Source organism: Lepidochelys kempii, chromosome 7 (assembly GCF_965140285.1).
Source record: "Lepidochelys kempii isolate rLepKem1 chromosome 7, rLepKem1.hap1, whole genome shotgun sequence".
In the NCBI taxonomy this organism is placed as follows: domain Eukaryota; kingdom Metazoa; phylum Chordata; order Testudines; family Cheloniidae; genus Lepidochelys; species Lepidochelys kempii.
This window is the reverse complement of record NC_136386.1, coordinates 47,718,049-47,737,453: the sequence shown is the minus strand read 5'-3', so window position 1 is coordinate 47,737,453 and position 19,405 is coordinate 47,718,049. Positions and strand designations below refer to the sequence as shown.

Here is a 19,405-nt window from a genome sequence, read left to right as displayed (position 1 = left end):
TGTAGCAGCGGCCAGCTTCAACTACCAGCAAAGTTTTTATTTCATTCCTGAATGCTGACCACCAAACCAAAAAAAAACCCCCAACCCAAACCCATAAAGAAATCAAACTTTTATCATAGTGTAGCTGCTCTTTCTCCTCACCTTTTCAAAGAAAGAGCATCTTACTAGAACAAAACAGTGGAGTTTTAAAAAATCCTTTAACATGTTTCATGTTTCTTTTATTTTTTTTTAAATGCTTTATGCAGCTGTCAATGTGCAAAATGAGAATTTTTTTTTAGCACAATCTTTGAAATAAGGATGCTATGTGGAATCAATTTTTTTATGGCAGTAAAGTAAAAGGGGAAAATAGTAGCAATTTTCTCTTTTGAACATGCCCTATTTAATGGAATGGATGTCACAGTGGAGTTTTATCCAAGGGAGATGGAGAAAAAGCCACAAAATGATACTGTGGTCAATCAAAGACTTCTACACTACAATCTTGTTACTCTCTCTCTGTCTCAGCCACTCAAGATTTGCATTGCCCTCTCCTCATCCTCCCTGCGTGTCCTCTTCCTCTCCCCTCCCAGACCCGAGGGAAAGTAAAATAAAAAAAGTAGATGGGGAGATCCAACAGCACTCCCATGGCAAATGCTGAAACACCAGGCACCATTTCCCTGATTGTGGCTCAAAATTCCTCACCCACAGTGGGGGAAGAGGAAGCTTCCCTGGTATTTACTTAGATTTCTAGGATAACATGCCACTGAGAAATTATGTTTAATTAAAAACACCAACAAATGTGCATCTGAAACCCTAGGCCCCAGTGCACAGACATAAAACAGCAATGCTGGATTTTTTAACGTGCAATTGTTTTCCTTTCTTCATACACATAATAGGGACATGAGACTCCTCTTGCATCCTAACTCACCAGGTCTCCCTCTTGGTTCCTGTTTCCTTCCATCTCATTGCTGTTCCCCATCCCCCTACTCACTCACTCACCCATCCACATTACACTGTCTAGTCCCCCTGGCTGCCCCAGCCTTGCTCACCTTTCTAGTCCTCATGGCCTGTGCTCACTCACTCTCCCCCAAAGCTTTCCTCCTACCCATGTTCCTCTGACCCACTTGCTCTCTGCCTCCATTTCTTCCCTGTTCTCACTCAGCCTCAGCTCTTCATCTTCTGGTCCTCAGCCCACCCCGGGGCCCCTGCAGCTCTCCTTCAGCTTCCTAGCCATCTCTCTCCCACTCCATCAGTTAGTTTTCCCCTAGGTCCCCAGCCCATCTTCTCCCCTGCCCCACTCTCAGCCCCCCCAATCAATCACCCTTCTGGCTGCTCTTTTATTCTTTGCCCTGCCCTGCACCCCCACTGTCTCTCCCCCCAGCAGCTCTCTAGTTTATCTGCTGGTTTCCCATCCATGGCCCTGCAGCAGGATAGAGGTGGAGGGAACCCCTCCACAAGCTTCCCCCCATAGGAGAGCAGCAGTTCCCAGGCTCTCCCTCTGCCCCGATGGCAGTGTGTGAAGAGGGAGGTGGTCAGTGAGAGATGCCCCCTTCCCTGACAGACACAGTGAAGTAATGCACCTATTCCCCACTGCAGGCCTAAGGGACACCCCTTGTTTTGTCCCTGCTTTCCAGTGCACAGTATCAGGTCAGTGCCGGATGCAGCTTGCCACATGCGCAGGATATGGTGCCACAAAACAAAGCAGAGTGCAGGGAGCTGTCCCTTGAACCAGGGGTCCAAAACTTTTTACTAAGGCACCCCACCCACTGCATTTGGTCTTTGAGGGGGACCTACCATTACCCCTCTACCCCTTCCCAATCTTCCACTCCCCTCCATTCTTAGCCCTACAGCCCCCCCCCCGTCCCCTCTCTCCAGTTCTATAGCCCCTTGCTCTGCCCTCTCCAGCCTGACCCCCTGCTGCCCTGGCCCACTGGCAGTGGGGAATGCGTGGGGCGAGGAGTTAATGTGGGGAAGCAGCAACATCCAATCTGCCTAGACCCTTGTGTGGACCTACTATTTGGGAAACAGTGCATTAAACCTTGCCCTGTATTCTCACTCCCCCCACCCCAGTTATCCTTTGCAGCCTCCAAATGCAGTGGGTCACCCTGGCCAGCCCACAGGGCACATCTCAGCCAGGCAGGGGAACTGGCCTGTCAGAGCTCTGGCTGCTCCCTGCAGAGTGACAGATGGCCAGCAGGAACAGATGGCCAGCAGATTCCAGGCACCAGGCTGCCACCGCTGGCTGGCATGGGAGTTAAACACACCAGCGGCTGCAAGAGCCTGTCTATGCTAGAGCTCTCCCTGACCAGAGCCGGTTGGAGTTGAATTGATGACTGCAGAGTGGGAAAGTTGTGTCCGAAAAGGCCTAAGTAGGCCAAGCCAGCAGCTCTGGGGCTCAGCCCGCTGCCAGCAGAGGGAGCTCTGGGACAGGCAGTGAATCTCTCACTGTCTCTGGAAGGCATGGGACCTCCCTCTTCCTCCCTGCCCGGAAGATGCTGTCACTCCTACGTGACAGCCCTGTGCAGCAGCTCCTGCCAGCACTTCCCCCATGCTCTCCAAAATGAAGGCTGCACTGTGTTATGAGGGGGATACAAAAAACCTGCTCTAATTAAAATATAGGAAGAGTCTAAGGGGGAAAGCCCCATGCAAGAGAGAACCTGGTTTGTCAAACTCCTCCATCCTTCTAACAATTAATCTTGAAGCACTTGCCTACAGGCAGGGAGGTGTGGGCGGGAAGCTAGATGGTGAGTAGGTTTCTACAATATCTTGCACACCAACTGGCTTTCAGTAGCTGCTGGAACTAGCTGTTGAAGGTTTCCCTATCAGGCTGTTGGTGAACCAGGCTGTGTATGTGCAGGAGAAGAGGATAGGAAGGAGGGAGAGAGGAGAAAGGGGCTGACAAAAGAAGCATGGAGAGCAAGGAGGGGATGAGGACAGGAGAGCCTGTCTCAGAAAAAGGAGCTATGCGAGTAGCCAGTGAGAGGGAGTCAGTCTCTTTCCTGTCAATGGGAAACAAAGTTAATATTATACAGAATAAAAAATAGACAAGAAGGAGAGTTTATTTCCAGACTCCTGGGACATGAAGGAGAGGGAATTGGCAAGGAGACAAATTTATTTAAAGCCTCTGTCAGCTTGTTTAGGTCCCAGCTTTAGGTTATTTTTTGCAGAGGGGCTTTCACAAAGCTTAAGATAGACTGAAATAGCAGGATTGGTGGGGATTTTTTAAACTTTCAATTAAAAACCTAAAAGTATTTAAAACTAAAAACACTCCCCTCAGAGGCAGAGACCCAAACAGAACAGTGCTGGGCTAAGACAGGAAGTGAAATGGACCCAGCCACTGTCCCAAGCAGGGACAAACAGCATGAGTAAGGGAAAGGGAACGATTTTGTTCTGACTGGTGCAGTGCTGATTAGAGGTATGCTGGAGGCCTGGAGCCAGGATTCAGATTCAAACTTCCCTGAGATTTGGGAGCGTTAGGGTCTGGTTTCTGACCCAGCTCTAGCTGTGTTCCACATTGGAGGTGTTGGTAGCAGCATAGCTAAGGAATTCCTTCCTCATGGCCCATTCGGATCCTTGACGTAACTCCGTTAGCTATGAGGGGGTGGGGGGGGGGGAGTTCAACCCATGGTTTTGATCACAAAACGAGGTTTTTGACTAAACGTCTCAGGTTAAGTTCTTTAATTTGGAGGTGAGGGGGGAGCTTTAGAGGCTGGAGCTAGAGGGGGAGGGAAGGGAGATGCAAAGTCTCTTTGCTGATGTTGCCACATCTTTTTTTTCTTGTGCAGCCAGGGGGCACCAGCTTTAAAACAACATTGAGCCCGAAATGGCAACACTCAACGCACGTGGTGTCTTTCAGCCAGCCGATCCCAAGGCAAGTGGGCAACACTGGCTCACAGATGGGGAAACTGAGGCACAGAGCTGTTAAGTGACTTGCCCAGGCTCCCACTGTAAGTCAAAGGCAGACCCAGAAATAGACCCCCGCTCCCTCTTCACTCTCCATCCCATGTCCTGTCTGCTGAATCAGGCACTGACACTGGGCTAAGGACAGTCATTTTGGGGAGGCCAAAGCAGGATCCCGAGGCAGTGTTCCAATACAGCCCTGCCAAAGGGATGCTAGTTCACTTCCTGTCCCAACCAGAGGGTGGTGTCAGACGGATGCTGTGTGCCATGCCTGAGAGGATGGCATCTCACTGACGGGTGAAGTGATCCCCAAGCTACGGTAAGAGGGCGCTCTGGGGCCTGGCTGGAGGAGAGCCTGCCTGTAAACATGAGCTCATTATCCTAGGTGGCCCAGGCCGGAGCAAGGGTTCTAGCGCAGCTGGCAGGTCTAACGACCCACGGGGGACGGGATGGGGTGGGGTAGGGTGGGGTACAGTCATACCATTCCTGTACAGGGACACCACGCAAAGGAATGCTGGAGCCCCCTGTGAAGCATGGGAGTCTCCTCCGTTAGTGAGGCTTGGCTGGGACACACCCCTCCCCAGCCCCCATGTGTTTAACACAGGGAGCAAGATGCCTTGCAGCTGAGACTGAAGAGGAAAAACAGCTCACAGAACTGCTCCTCCAGAAGGAACATGGTCCAGGGGCTACACTAAGGGGGTGGGAAGCTCCTCCTTGCCTGGTGTAGTGAGAGTTCCCTCCCCAACTCCACTGCAGTCTCCTTTAAACCCTGGTGCAGTCTATATCTAACATACCATCTGTACATCTTCACACCCCCTCCTGGGGCTGCCTCAAAGAGAGGAAATTTTGCTCAAGGAAAAGGCACTGGGCTGGAATCCAGGAGATCTGGGGTCAACCCAGAGCTCTGACACCACCAGTCCTGCATGACCCTGGGCAAGCCACTGACCCTCAGCTCCCATCTGCACCATGCTTCTTTACCTCCTAAGCTGGCAGAAGGGCAAGCACACCAATTAATGACTGTGAGGTGGATGTGGGGGCACAGAGAAGTCCACAAAAGAAGAATAAGGAGCTACTAAGCTCCTGTCAGAGACCGGTGGGTCTGGAGTGGAGCAAGCAGAGTTCTGCTCCCCAGCGTGGTCACAATTTACCTGGTAGCTGTGTCTGGCACCCGCACATGGATTTATTACACAGCAAGCAACGACTGTGGCAGTCAGGACTCCTGGGTTCTATTGCTGCTCTGCCACTGACTGTATGGCCTGGGGCCTCAGTTTCCCGTCTGCAAAATGGGGCACACCACCTCCCAGTGAGTACTGTGCAGTTGCGGATCTTGACAGTGCTTTGAGATCCTCAAAGGGCAGGCAAAGCATTCCTGCTCCAATTCCCTCCCATTCGCCACTGGCAGAGGTAGTGACGATGGGGCAAGGGGAGGAGCTATGACATCATGGCCGGGGGAAGGAGAGCCAATAAATCTACCTAGGTGTCTCCACCACAGCTGCTCTTACTGTTCTCTAGTCAAAAAAATCCATTCTAAAGTAGCTGAAGCAGCTCCACTGAGTCGCGGCACAGCCCAGCTAACGACGCAAACGTCCTGCATGCTACACTTCCCAACTAAAGGCCTCGGCTCCTAGAACAGAGGCTCTCAGAGCCCATTCCTTTGATGTTTGCCAATCACCTGTTTAAAAAGGCAAGCCCTCGCCCATCCCCACAGACCCGGGCTGCCTTGGCGTTTACCTTGGAAGCGATTGCTTACAAATAATTTCCGTTAAAGGTATTAGAGCGCGCGGCTCACCCCTGCAGCTTCTTCCAAGCATCTAAAACCTACTTCTGGGATCCAGCCTGATGCTGGAGTGGATGGGAGAGAGGGGCGCAGTGAGGTAGGATGGGAGGGGGCAGCTTGCTGAATGAACGCTTTCACATACTTACTGCTATGGTTTGAAGCACTGAGTCAGTCATGTGGGGCAGCGGGAGGTGCACAGAATCCAGGCCAACTACAGGAACAGCACCTGGGGGGCCAGGAGGAAGCAGCAGGGTGGCTGCAGGAACAGCACGGGGGAGCGGGAAGTGTGGAGGGGGGTAATTCAGCTGCAGCAGGGTGGAATGCATCAAGACATGACTGATGAGGAGAGGCTGAGGGAACGGGGATTATTTAGTCTGTAGAAGAGAAGAATGAGGGGGGATTTGATAGCTGCTTTCAACTACCTGAAAGGAGGTTCCAAAGAGGATGGATCTAGACTGTTCTCAGTGGTGGCAGACGACAGAACGAGGAGTAATAGTCTCAAGTTGCAATGGGGGAGGTCTAGGTTGGATATTAGGAAACACTATTTCACTAGGAGGTTGGTGAAGCACTAGAATGGGTTACCTAGGGAGGTGGTGGAATCTCCTTCCTTAGAGGTTTTTAAGGTCAGGCTTGACAAAGCCCTGGCTGGGATGATTTAATTGGGGATTGGTCCTTCTTTGAGCAGGGGGTTGGACTAGATGACCTCCTGACGTCCCTTCCAACCTTGAGATTCTATGATTCTAAGACATCATTACAGCAGCTGTGGGCCGGGGAAGAAAGATGCTGGAGAGCCTTGCTGCGCCCTGGAGCAGGCAGCCCTATGCTTGCCCAGGGCAAGGCCAGCCTCAGCAGAGTGACCATCCCCCAGGCATCTCCCCTCCCAGTCTCGCACTGTCCCACTGGCTGCTGCGGCATTTGCTTGTACTGGAGAAAGAGGGAGACACACACAAAACCAACCTCCCCCACTCTCAAATCCCTCCTGCCCCATTCCACTCTCCCCAGGTTCTGCTTTCCTCTTCCTCCACCCAGCCCCAAGGCTCTTTTCCTAGCTCCATGAGCCTTCTTCCCTGGCTCTGTGCTCCTGACCCCTGCCACATGGGGCAACTGCTCCCCCGCAGTCTCATGTTCTCCCCTGTCTAATCCAACTGCTCCCCAGACCCCTGTTCTCCCCAGGCCACGGACATCACCTATGGGGAGCAGAGAGGGAGATGAGAAGGCCCAGCTCCTTTCCTTCTGGTACATAGCAGGGGGCAGTAATGGCTTTGCCTATCAGGTGCCCTGGTTCTAGTCCCAGAGGAGGAATGACGTGATGGCTGCTTTAATGCAGTGTCTCTTTCCTCGAAGGCAGCCTCTCTGTGGCTGAGTCAAGGGGAGCTGAGGGTCCAGCTCTCCACACGCTATAGGGCGAGGGTCCACAGTTCACGAACCCTAGTGCTGCCAGTTTGTGCAGTTTTATCACAAGTCTTGCAATATTTGGGGCTTTTCCTAAAGCACCAGCTCTTCGAGTCCTGTGATTTTCTGAGAATTGCAGCTTACATTTAAAAAATAAGTTTCTAACCCTCATAGTTGCAGAGGAAAAAACTTGAAAACATGAAACCTAAAGGCTGGAAACCCGGGAGGCAAAGAAAACCCAACACTGATTATTTAAAAAAAAGACCTCATAATTTGGGGGGGGGGGGGCTTGATTCAAGGTTGGTGAAGATCAGGGGTTGACAATACTGCAGACACGCCCATTGGAGAGGAGGGGTTCACCTTGGATGGACATGAAGTGTGGCCTCAGAACTCCAAGTCTGCTTTGCCCTGTTGATTTTCCAAGGCCTGAGGCCTTTGGCCACTTGGGAGTGTCTTTTGGGGGGCGGGGGGGATTTTTATTTACTCATCAAAGGTGATTTCAGCAAATCCATTGCAACCACCACAGAGCTCATACACCAGTGCAGGAACTCTGATCCCGCCAGGCATGAGGTTCCTGAACAGTGCATACGCAGCACCCGTGCTTCGGAAACCCCACATCTTGCCACTTCTCTGACGTGGGGCTTCACAGCACCATGTCCAAGGACATGTACCACGTAGAGTTCTGCAACAGCTTAGGAATCTTGCATGTGCCAGGGATGGGCTCCTCAAATGAGGAGGGAGCAGTGGGGGCCCTCCCCAGGCCAATCATTTGGCCCCTCAGCATAGCGTGGCAGAGCTAGGATCACCCATAAACCCAGTTCCCATCTCATCCTGCTAACATCCCTCCCTCCACCCGTCATCTTTACAGCCCCCTTTTCTAGCCAGCTAGGGTGGGCTCCCTGTGGCTGTGGGCACTCTACCCACAGCATGCCGCATCCTTGCAGCTGGGCCAGAGACATAATGATGGCCAAACCACAGAGGACATGGCATGACCGTGTCTTCAGCTGCAAGCGGAACGCCAAAGCAGACCAGGATTAAGACATCCACGGCTGTCCAGGATACCAGCCGAACCAGCAAGGCATCCAAGCTTTAACGTGTCAACTAACTGCAAGACAGCAATCCTGTTTTTGCCACGGACACAGATTGACCTTGCACAGAAGGTATGTGGGAAGATGCAAGCTGCCTTCAGCCCCTGGTCTTAGTATTGCCTCATTTCCCACTGGGTTTGGGGAGCGGTGGTGGTCTATAACCGTAAACATTGCTACCCAGTTCCTGGCTTTCAGGCACTTGTGTTTTTTCCCCAAAGGACAATAATCAGTTCAAGGTTTAGGTCATGGATATATACAACAAGTTCAAAGCCTGGCACCCAGGAATAAAACGCATGGGGAGCAGGAGCTGGTGGGGCCATGCTAAAAAGCTTAGTGGGAGATCTGTGTGTTTGGAAGGGAAGAGAGGTGGTCAATCAGGAGACAAGTCCAAACATCAGGGGTTACATGAGCTGGAGAAGGCTAGAAGCAGGAGAAGGCAGTCAGAGGGAGGAGGTGAGAACTGTGCATGGCCTTGAAGGTGCTGAGAGCTGGCACAGATCTTGAAATGGTGACAAGCAGGAAGCGTTCCTAGCTTGGCACAGGGATTTCCATATTTAGAAAGGAAAAGAACTGACATTTACTAAATATAGACTGGCACTCTAACCTACTTATGTAACCTAACATGACAGCTCAAAGGTCCAGTTCATCAATGATGCTGGCACCTCACCCATGAGCGCCCGGCTCACTGAGTATCTCTGCTGCTTCATCACACCGTGCAGAAGTGGTTTAAGAATCATAATTACTGCTGCTTAATTGAAAGCATTAATGGTGCTATGATACGTACAGGAGAGAATGCCAATCCTGTCTCCTCCGGAGGGAGCCTGACGACTGGGCGGGAGCTGGACCACTGAGGGGAGCGTACTGGCTGGACTGGCACCTTCCCACCAAGCACCAGGACAATCCTGTCCACTGGCCTGCGGGGAGCTGTGTTAGATGGCAGAGCTCCTGAGTCCTCCAGTTCCCAGAGCGGACCAGAGTGTGACACTCTTGGCCGATCTCAAATCGGCTGTCACAGCAGCCACTTTGTAGTCTACTCAATGGGTGACACTTTATGCAAGTTGCTCAATGGGCTCATTTGCAGATAATCTCCATGTAACCATGGATTTAAGCTAATGGTCAATGCCCTGTGCTGAGCTGAACAAAACCCAGGAGCTCTGGGCGGGGGAGGTATATTAGGATGGGGGAAGGGGGAGGGAAGACCAAGTGAGTGCTACTGGGACTGTTGGGACTTCCAGGAGATAGCAGGTGCTGGGGCTCCTGGGGGGCCATGAGAAGCCCAGGGAGGGTAGGAGGTGCTATATTCCTGGGAGTCAGGGGGCCGTTTGGGTGGGATGGAGGAGACTGGTGCAGAAGGTTGCCAAAAGGAAGTAGCCTGAGGCCTGTACTGGCCCCTCACCTTGTGCTGGAGCAGTCGTGCCTGTCTGCCTGCTCACAGTCTCCACAGCTCTCTCTAGTGGCCAGAAGGCACAAACACCTCCAGCTTTCCCGCAGTTCAGCCAGACGTGGGGCCGCAGGTATGCGGATGGGATGGCCAAAGGTGTGACCCTTGGCAGCGCTGCGCTGTAGACACATGTGCTTCTGTATGCTCCTTTCCTCTGCCTGCCTGGGCAGTAACACACTAGTGCCTTGACACCGAGGCACTAAAGGCAGCCTGCAGGCTGGATTTGGGGAGGGGGATGCGTAGGTGACACCTGCAGGTCATTCATCATTTAATTCCATATCCTGGTGTGATAAATGAAGGGGGGGGGGAGTAGCTCTCTTTTATGGACACCAAGCCAGCCAGTTAGCTATAAAGTCCCTCTTGGTGGCTCTTCTCTGCTTGCTTTACCTGTAAAGGGTTAACAGAGTCCCGCAGGTAAAAGAAAGGGAGTGGGCACCTGACCAAAAGAGTCAATGGGAAGGCTAGAACTTTTTAAAAATGGGAAAAAAGCTTTCCCTTTGTCTCTCAGTTGTTCTCTTTTGGCTGAAGAGACAGGGGCAGCAGGAATACTGTGTAAAGTTTGAACCAGGTATGAAAAATTATCTTCCATACCTAGAAGGTTTCATTGGGACAGGGAATATTTAGACAGATATGATCAGGTTTATTTCGGTTTGTGGATTTCCTCTGTGCTAAGATCAGGTATTTTTGTTTTCTTTTGTAACATTAAGCTGGACCCCAGGGAGCCATTCCTGGTGTTTAACCCCTTTTCAGTTGCTCTATAACATCTAGCAGTAGCCTGATTTTCCAGATTTGTTTTCTTTCTTCTTTTTTAAATAAAATTTACCTTTTTTAAAAACCTGATTGGTTTGTGTCTTAAAAGGTCTGTGCATATGTTTTTCAATTAGCTGGTGGCAACAGCCGGGTTTCTCTTTTGTTTGTTTTCTTTCTCGGCTTCCCCAAGGGAGGGGTGGACAAGCTGAGGGGCCTCAGGGAAAACTTCCCAAGTGAGTTTTTCCAGGATTTGCAAGAGGCAGTTTTTCACTTGGGTGATGGCAGCGTTTACCAAGCCAAGGTCAGAGAAAAGCTGTAACCTTGGGAGTTTAATACAAGCCTGGAGTGGCAAGTATTAATTTTTAGAATCCTTGCGGGCCCCCACCTTCTGCACTCGAAGTGCCAGATTGGGGGATCAGCCTTGACACCTGGCATGCCGAGAAGAACCCTCTCACCTCACTCTGCTCTGCTCCATCAGCCACCTGACTCACAAACAGCAACAGATGTCTGGAATCAGTTAAAACCCCTCTAACTCACACAGAAACACTGTGGGAGCCTCCCAAAGCACAATTCGCAGGACTCGCCAGCCAACTGAGAGGAGAGAGCACAGACCTTCAGAACCCACCAGCCAAAACACCACTGATGTAAATAAACACCCCAGGTCTACGGGTGCTGGAGCCCTCAATCAACAGAGCGTATGAGCTGCCGTACCTGACAACAGATGCATGATACTCCGCATTCAGCATGGAGCCTTTGAAATAATTAGCCATTCTGAACTACAAAACATTGTCCCCGTGGGATAATAAAGTCCAACATCTGTCAGAAGAGCTAGTGCCTATCAAATTGCCAAGAGAAACATTTTTTCTCCTCATTCAATTCACATCTAAATTGAAAACAACCCCAGAAAGTATCCAGTGGCACCAAATCACTATACATCTCTGAGAGCGTGCAAGCTGTTCGCCATTGCCAGCAAAGCAGGCCAGCCATACAGCGATCACTCACCCAAATTAACAAATCATTTTATTTAGATATGAAAAGGATTGGTAACTGACTGATGGCATGCCCCCATATGGCACTGTAAACTGGAGGAAAGAGAAAAAAAAAATCAATCCAATCAGCCACGCCTCTCCCCCCCACACACACACACTTAGCATCCACACTCACTACAGCAGAAGCGGGGAAATGTGACAGCAGGTGTCACTGTAAGGAACAACAGAAAGCTGTGGATGGAGAAAACCATAGCTGACCCAGTCAATTCTTCTGTGCAGAAGTCATTGCAGAGTTTGGCATAGGAGCGCTGGCTGTGGGGGAAGCTCCCAGCAGGAGGCACAGTACAGAATGGCCCAGGAATGCTGGTCATAGACAGCTTCTTGCTGCTCTAGACCAGGGGTGGACAAACTGCGGCCCGTGGGCCAGAGCCATTTTAAGCCGCCCCGCGAGCCACATCACATAGCCGGGGTGCTGGGACGGGGCCACACCACACGGCTCGGCCCTGCTCCGGCCGGGGCGCTGGGCCGGGGGCCACACCATGCAGCATGGCCCCACTCTGGCTCCTATGCAGTCCAATGAGAGCTGCAGGAGCAGTGCCTGCAGATTGGGCACTGTGCAGAGCCTGCTGGTTGTGCCTTTGCGTAGGAGCTGGAGAAGGGATATGCCACTGCTTCCAGGAGCCATTTGAGGTAAGTGCCGCTCAGAGCCTGCACCCCCTGAACCTCTCCCCACACCCCAGCCCTGATTCCCCTCCTGCTCCCCAAACTGCTCGATCCCAGCCCAGAGCAGCGTCCTATACCCCAAACCTCTCATCCCCAGCCCCACCCCAGAGCCCACACCCCCAGCTGTATCCTGCACCCCTCCCCACACCCCTGCCCCAGCCCTGATCCTGCTCCCACCCTCTGAACCTCTCAGTCCCAGCCCACAGCACCCTCCTACACCCCAAACTCCTCATCCCCAGCCCCACCCCAGAGCCCACACCCCAACCCCAATTCTGTGAGCATTCATGGCCCGCCATACAATTTCTATTCCCTGATGTGGCCCTCGGGCCAAAAGGTTTGTCCACCCCTGCTCTAGACCATTCTCTCCCAACAGAAGGTGTTATAGAGAATGGCCCAGGACTATCTATCTAGCTAAGGGCCCCATAGATGGCCCCCTAGTATCAAAGTGATGCTCACAACCTTTTGACACAACACCTCTATGCGGGAGGGAAGTTCTATTATCCCTCATTTGACAGATGGGGAACTAAGGGACAAGTTTCCAAAGGTATTTAGGTGCCTGAAGATGTAGACAGGCACCTAACCTTGTGTACTTTTGAAAATGCCACTAGGTGGCAAACTCCAATTGGTTTCGGTGGGAATTAGGCACCTAACCTGCTTAGATGCTTTTGAAAACCCCACTAGATGCCTACCTACAGCATTAGGCACCTAAATACCTTTGTGACCTTGGTTCTAAGTGGTTTGGCCCAGAGTCACATAGGTGGTCTGTGGCAGAGCCAGGAAGTGAACCCAGGACTCCCTCCCAAGTGCAGCCCCGTGCAGTAACCATAAGGCAATTTTTCCTCTCTGCTGATTATCTTAGAGAGCTTCCAGTTACTCCAGACCCATCCCCTCCCAGCAGAAGGCACACCAGGGATAGCGAGGAATAATGGGGGTCACAGAAGCTCCAAGCAGGGACAGTGTAGCCAACACTGTAAAATTGCTGGCTGTGAGGAAGCTCACAGCTGGTCCAGTCCCAAGTCGCTGTGAGGAATGGTGCAGAAACACCAAGTGTGGGTATGACCCAGCAGTCCCTTGGTACCAACTGGCAGAGGGCCCAGAGAGGTACACAGGATTTTATAGGGATCCCCGGGTCAGATATCTGCATAATAACTCACTGAAGGGTGACAGGTAAGGTCTCTACCGAGAGCCAGTAGCCCACTGGTCACACAGTCACTGGGAAATGGACATGCGGGTCATACTGAAGGAGCTCTGTATCCATACTGATAATTATGTTCTTAAGGCTTTGGAGTTAGGAGGTGACATACCTTTCAGCCAGGAGGTAAATGACACCTATCTCCCCGTCTGGCCGTTTGTGCACTGCAGGCCTAGCAGTGTGGAGTGAGAGATTGTGAAACTGACAAGGGAGGAAATTGACGGGATAAAACAAACAGCTGAGGTGCGTGTCCTGTTTATGAACAAAGATGAAGGACTGTTCGAGTCCATCCTGGCCTGCACTGAATCCTTCACCAAGGAGGCCAGCTGATAGCACGCTTGTCTCATGAAAAGGGGGTCACAGCCACCCCTGCTGTAAAGCAGAGGTGGGCAAACTACAGCACGCGGGCCATAGCCGGCCCGCCTGGCTCCTGAGCTCCCGGCCAGGGAGGCTAGCCCCCAGCCTCTCCCCCGCGGTCTCAGCGCACGGTGTCACCAGTGCCCTGCTCCAGCCGGGCAGCCCAGGCAGTGTGGCTGGCTCCAGCCGGGCTGCGGGGCTGCAAGCTCCTGCTGCTCCGAGCAGCACGGTAAGGGGGGGAGGGGCTGGATAAGGGGGGGGAGGGGGACAGGGAGCAGGGGGCGGTTGGATGGGGCGGAGGTTCTGCGGGGGGGGAGTAGTCATGGAGCAAGGGGTGTTAGATAGGTGTGGGAGTCCTGGAGGGGACTGTAAGGGGGCGAGGGTGTGGATAGGCGTCGGGCCAGTCAGGGGACAGGGAGCAGGGTTGGATAGGGGGTGTGGTTCCCAGGAGGCAGTTAGAAGCGGGGGTGTGGATAGGGGTCAGGGCAGTCAGGGGACAGGGAGCAGGGGGGCTGGATAGGGGCAGGGGTCCCGGGAGGGGGCGGTCAGGGGACAAGGAGCAGGGGGGGTTGGATGGGTAGAGGGTTCTGAGGGGGGCAGTCAGGGGGCGGGAAGTGGGAGGGGCCAGATAGAGATAGGGGCCAGGCTGTTTGGGGAGGTACAGCCTTCCCTACCCTGCCCTCCATACAGTTTCGCAATACCAATGTGGCCCTTGGGCCAAAAAGTTTGCCCACCCCTGCTGTAAAGCGTGGCAAGTATTTTGGGTGAACAATACTAGTAGACAGAAGAGTATCTTATCAATTCAGTCTAGGTTCTATAGTGGGAGTTATGACTTTATTTTATATGTAACCATTTGTTTTCAGTAATTCTACTTGCTCCTACTTGAATCCCTCTGCTTTGATAAATAAATTTACACTTGATTTCACTACGAACACGTCCAAGTGCTGTGTGTTAAACAGAGGGGTGATCTGAGGTGGAACTGCTAAGCTGGAGTATATTGTTTCTTTGGAAGCAGCGAATGGATGATTACTGCGAGTGTCCAGTGGACCAGGCAGGCTGGATGCTCGAGGGAGACACATGGAGGGCTCAAGGGTTGGAGTGCACCTATAGCTAACCCACAGAGTGACTGCAGGGCCTGAGAGGCCTACAGGGGAGGGCTTATATTGCCCGTGGCATTGAAGCACTGACCCCTGGCAGGCACAGACATGGCCTCCTCATGCTAAGGGCAGGTGGTGGTAAGGGGCCTCACAAACCTGTGCGCCCCCAGGGAATAGCACAGTGGGGAAGCAACCTGTTACTCTAAAACCAGAAGTCTCTGTTGGGAGTGATCTAAATGTTGACCATCTGCATGTGTGAACACTGTGGTTAAATTCAAGATATAAACTAAATGCTGAATTTTTTAGTAATTCCTACAATAAACTAGATTCCACATACCCCTGGTCAAAAAGAAGAGTCAGAATATGCCCAATACAAGGCTTTTCCTCCTTAATTCCCCACCCCCAAAGACTCGCACAACCCCACTCACTGGTCAGTGAAGTATCAGTTGTTTGGGGAGGTTAACTTCTAATGGCATTGGCATGTGTAAGAGGAAGAAGATAGAGTTTTGACAACAAAATGCTTTCCTAGGCAGGAAGTTCTCAGAGCATTTGTGCAAATTTAGCCCTGGTGTAAAATGGTGCACAGTCACAGAATTCAATAGACTTAGGCCCAGTTGTAAGTCTCAGTTTGGCCTTTTGAGACGGGAGCCTGGTAAAGTTAAAGATAATGCACCCAGATTCAGCTACAGTCAAGGAACCTGGGCTTGTTAATTTCTCTTTTACATTTGAAAACTTGACACTGTAAAGAAACTGGTGATGAAGGATCCAGTCCTGCAACCATTACTAGGAGGATTTCATTCTGCAAGCAGCACCACTGACTTCAGTGCAACTACTCACAGAGGAAGGGGCTACTCATCTTGAGGCAAGGCAGCAGAATCTAGCCCTCTGCTGACTACAGCAAGACACAGTGCAGAAAAACACTTTGAAACACAGATTTGCCAGTGAACCTCAATTCTGATCTGCAGCCCCCTGCTACGCCAGCCCTGGGCCTCCCCCACAGGTCTTCCAATCCACCTCAGTCCTGAGCTGCAGCACCCCCAGTATTCTAGCCCTAAACTCCCACACACATAGGTCTGCTTATGCTCCTCAATTCTGACCTGAAGCTCCCTTGCTATTCCAGCCTGGGCCCCCCCAAAAATCCCAGTTCTTCTAATGCAGCTTGATCTTGCCCAGCAGCATGCCCCAGTCCTGGCTTTTCCTGTGCAGACCTAGGCTACTGTGGATAATGCTGCAGAGGTTTAATGTTCTAGGCTGAAATATGGAGATTCACTTTCCCCTTCACAATGTAAATCCAGGGCCCCTCTTCTCTGCTGTGTGCATGAATCCTCAGCCTCGCTAGGCCACACAGTGCCTTTGATTCGCATGTGCAACTGCATCACCGTACAAGGCCAAGCCCTCAAGGGACACACGGTTTCTGTGGCAGCTAGAAACTCAGAATGGCACAAAACCAAAGAGAATTTACAAGTGGCGTCACTGGAAATACAACAGCCCATGGCTTCTCAGCCCATATCGACTTTGGCAGCCCCCCCGCCCCTTTACCATCTGCAACATGCTGTATGCCATGGAAATGGGACCTGAATGTCATCGTCCGTCCGTCCCCCCCCAAAAAATCAGAACTCAAATAAGCTGTGGTTTGCAAACATGTGTCAGAATTAGAAATAAATAATAAAGAGGAGCGGTTTGCAAGCCTTTCACCTTTATTTATTTTGTCAGCTACAGTTTTGCCAACCATGCACAGTGCTGGGCAACATTTCTCTCCTTCCCCAAAATGTCATAATTGTTATGACTGCGTGGTTGGAAGCATTCCATCAACAGAGGAAACCTGCCTCCAGTGCCTGTCAGTCTAGCAAGCCCCAGGACTCCTGCGGATAGCACAGCTTGGCCTGACAGTACATCTATCACCATGCAAGGAGATGAGCAGAACAGGAAGGAGGGGTTAGTTGGATTACTCCCCTTGACCCTCCCCCCTCCGCTCCCTCCCTTTGATCCAAGGGGAAAGTCAGTTTAACCAACAGAGAAAGAACACAGGAAGGGGAAACCCTTTAAACTACCAAAAGCTGGTGGGAGGGAGCATGGGGAGAGGCAGGTGGGGTCAACTTGTGCCATCATGCAAGGCCAGGAAGGCATGAGATACCTGCAGCTTGACAGCCCCCACCCTCCCCAATACAAATCCCAGCCTGGGCTGGCACACCCTTCAAGCTTCCCAATCAGCCCCTGCCACGCCGCAAGCAGTCACTGGTGCTCCTGGAGGAACTGGAGGGATGCAAGCAAGACTTTGCTTGACAGTGAAAAACCATCAAGACTTTATCTCATTCACACAGGTGATGGAGGGAGGGGTGCTTGGGTCTGGCTCAGTTTCCCGGTTGAAATCAAAATTAGTTCAAGAGAGCACATGCATCATATGGGGATGGACTGTTAATGCTTTCCAGCTGCTGAGCCACCCTGCTCCCCAAACTCTCCTCCTCCTCCTGCAGCCCCCGTCCTCCACCCTCAGTGCCTCCCCCACACCCTGCTGACTTCCAAGCCACAGCCAGCGTTGCCTTCCCCCACAAATTCTTGCTCCTGCTTCCAGATCCTTTCCCCGCCCTCTGCACCCATTGCTACAGCCCAGCTGGCAGATGGATATTGTGCTGGCAAGCCATGCAAATGGAGGGCCTTTGCAGATGATTTTTGGATCAGCAGGCTGCAGCATATCGGGTGGCTGAAGGCTAGCTAAAACTTGCAGAGCTCTGCACAGCCACTGCCTCCTGCAGAGCCCCGTACAGCTGGCAAATGGTGCTACTTTCGTGTCATGTTCAATAAGCACTGTTGCAAAACTTAAAATTTACAAAAAGAAAAGGAGTACTTGTGGCACCTTAGAGACTAATCAATTTATTTGAGCATAAGCTTTCGTGACCACGAAAGCTTATGCTCAAATAAATTGGTTAGTCTCTAAGGTGCCACAAGTACTCCTTTTCTTTTTGCGAATACAGACTAACACGGCTGTTACTCTGAAAACCTAAAATTTACAAGGGTTTCGCCTCCCAACTGGGTTCAGAGCACAGAATGGGAAGCTGTATCCTGCATGTTTAAGGATTTTTCAGGAAAGCGGGGCGACATTCTGAATTCCTAGCAATAAATCCAGGAGACAACTAGCTGATTTCCTGGAAAGCAGAGCTGCTTTCTCGCCTTGCCTCCACCCAACACTGTCAGCTTTGGTTCCATACAGACAGACAGAGCTGCTGCTCCCTGTAGCTGTAAGATTCCAGCAACAGAAAAGCAGAGAAAACTCTGCCTACAGCAAATATCTGAGAAAATACTGCAAAAGCAGAGTGCAGTTGGGAAGCTGAGTGCAAAGCCAAAGCAAGGGCAGGCAGCTAGAACAGAGGCACAATATATAAGTGCATTAGCACTTAGCCTCTAGAGACCTCAGGTTCAAATCCTACCTTAGATCACAAGTGAAATGGAAGTCCACAGCAGTCTGAGCCATACCCTCCCGGAGATTTAGTCCAACTGCAGTTGCATGTGGCAGCGTCTGCTCAGGAGAGGCCCAGGCCTTGAGGCGCAGTGAGGTGCTTAGTGTCACAATTCTGAGGGCAGCGGGGGCTGCGCTGCAGGACTAAGGTGCCCTCGCAGAGCTGGGGGGATGCCTGCATAGCAAATACCAGGCTGGTGGGAAGCAGGGGGCTCTCTCGCTGGCCACTGCAACACAGCACGTTCTCCAGCCACAGGGCTCTAGTGCTTTTTTTCTTTAGGGCTTCAGCTCTCCCCGCCTCAAAATATGCTTATTTACCACAACTTCAGCATCTCAGCCATGCCCTTTTCCCTTGACCCAAGGTCTTCTGCAGGAGCCAATCTACTTCCTCCAGCTCTCACTAGCAACTGAGCTTTTGCTTGCTCTTCTTAGAGATCTCCTTCCTTAGAGGTTTTTAAGGCGCGGCTTGACAAAGCCCTGGCTGGGATGATTTAGTTGCGGTTGATCCTGCTTTGAGCGGGGGGTTGGACTAGATGACCTCCTGAGGTCTCTTCCAACCCTCATCTTCTACGATTCCATAATTTTTCTGAGGACCAAGTAATCTTCAAGCCACTGTCTGAGCTATGTGCTCAGGTGCTAGAACTAGGGGTGCTGCCGCACCCCCTGGCTTGAAGTGGCTTCCATCATACACAAGGTTTACAGTTTGGTTCAATAGCTCTCAGCATCCCCACTGTACAAATTGTTCCAGCGCCCCTGGTCTGAGCCCTAGTCTCACGGCACCAGCCAATAGGTATCTACTGAGTCGCAGGTGGGTCTGTACCCAACTCCCACCTAGGGCAAGCCACCTTGTGGCACTGGTCCCGTAAGTTTCTCCTTTTTTGTAAGTACCAAGTTTACAAAGCAGCAGCAATAAGCCCCAGACAAAGATGTAGCTAGACACTCCCTCCAAAAAGAGGCCTCTACGGATGTATTTACATTGTAAAAAGAAACCCCTGGCAGAGTCTCAAAGCCCGGTTCGACTGACTGAGGCTCACTGGGCTTGCGCTACGGGGCTAAAAATAGCAGTGCAGATGTTCAGGCTCAGGCTGGAGCCTGGGCTCTGAGACTCTCCTTCCGCACCAGGTTTCAGAGCCTCTAAAAAAAAACCCCCAAAACCCCCACCTTGTAGGCCAGAATGGGCCTAAGACCGGACCCCCAACACCATCAATATCTCATAAAAGAGATGCTGTAGAGAGCTCAAACATGTTCTGGCCTGGATGCAGGAATCAC

General features: G+C 51.7%; 1 protein-coding gene across 4 annotated transcripts in view; it reads right to left on the bottom strand.

Moving 5' to 3' along the window:
* CACNA2D2 (calcium voltage-gated channel auxiliary subunit alpha2delta 2) overlaps positions 1–19,405 on the bottom strand; it is a 588,723-nt gene that overhangs the window by 345,617 nt on the left and 223,701 nt on the right. The gene's annotated exons all lie outside the window — the stretch shown is intronic.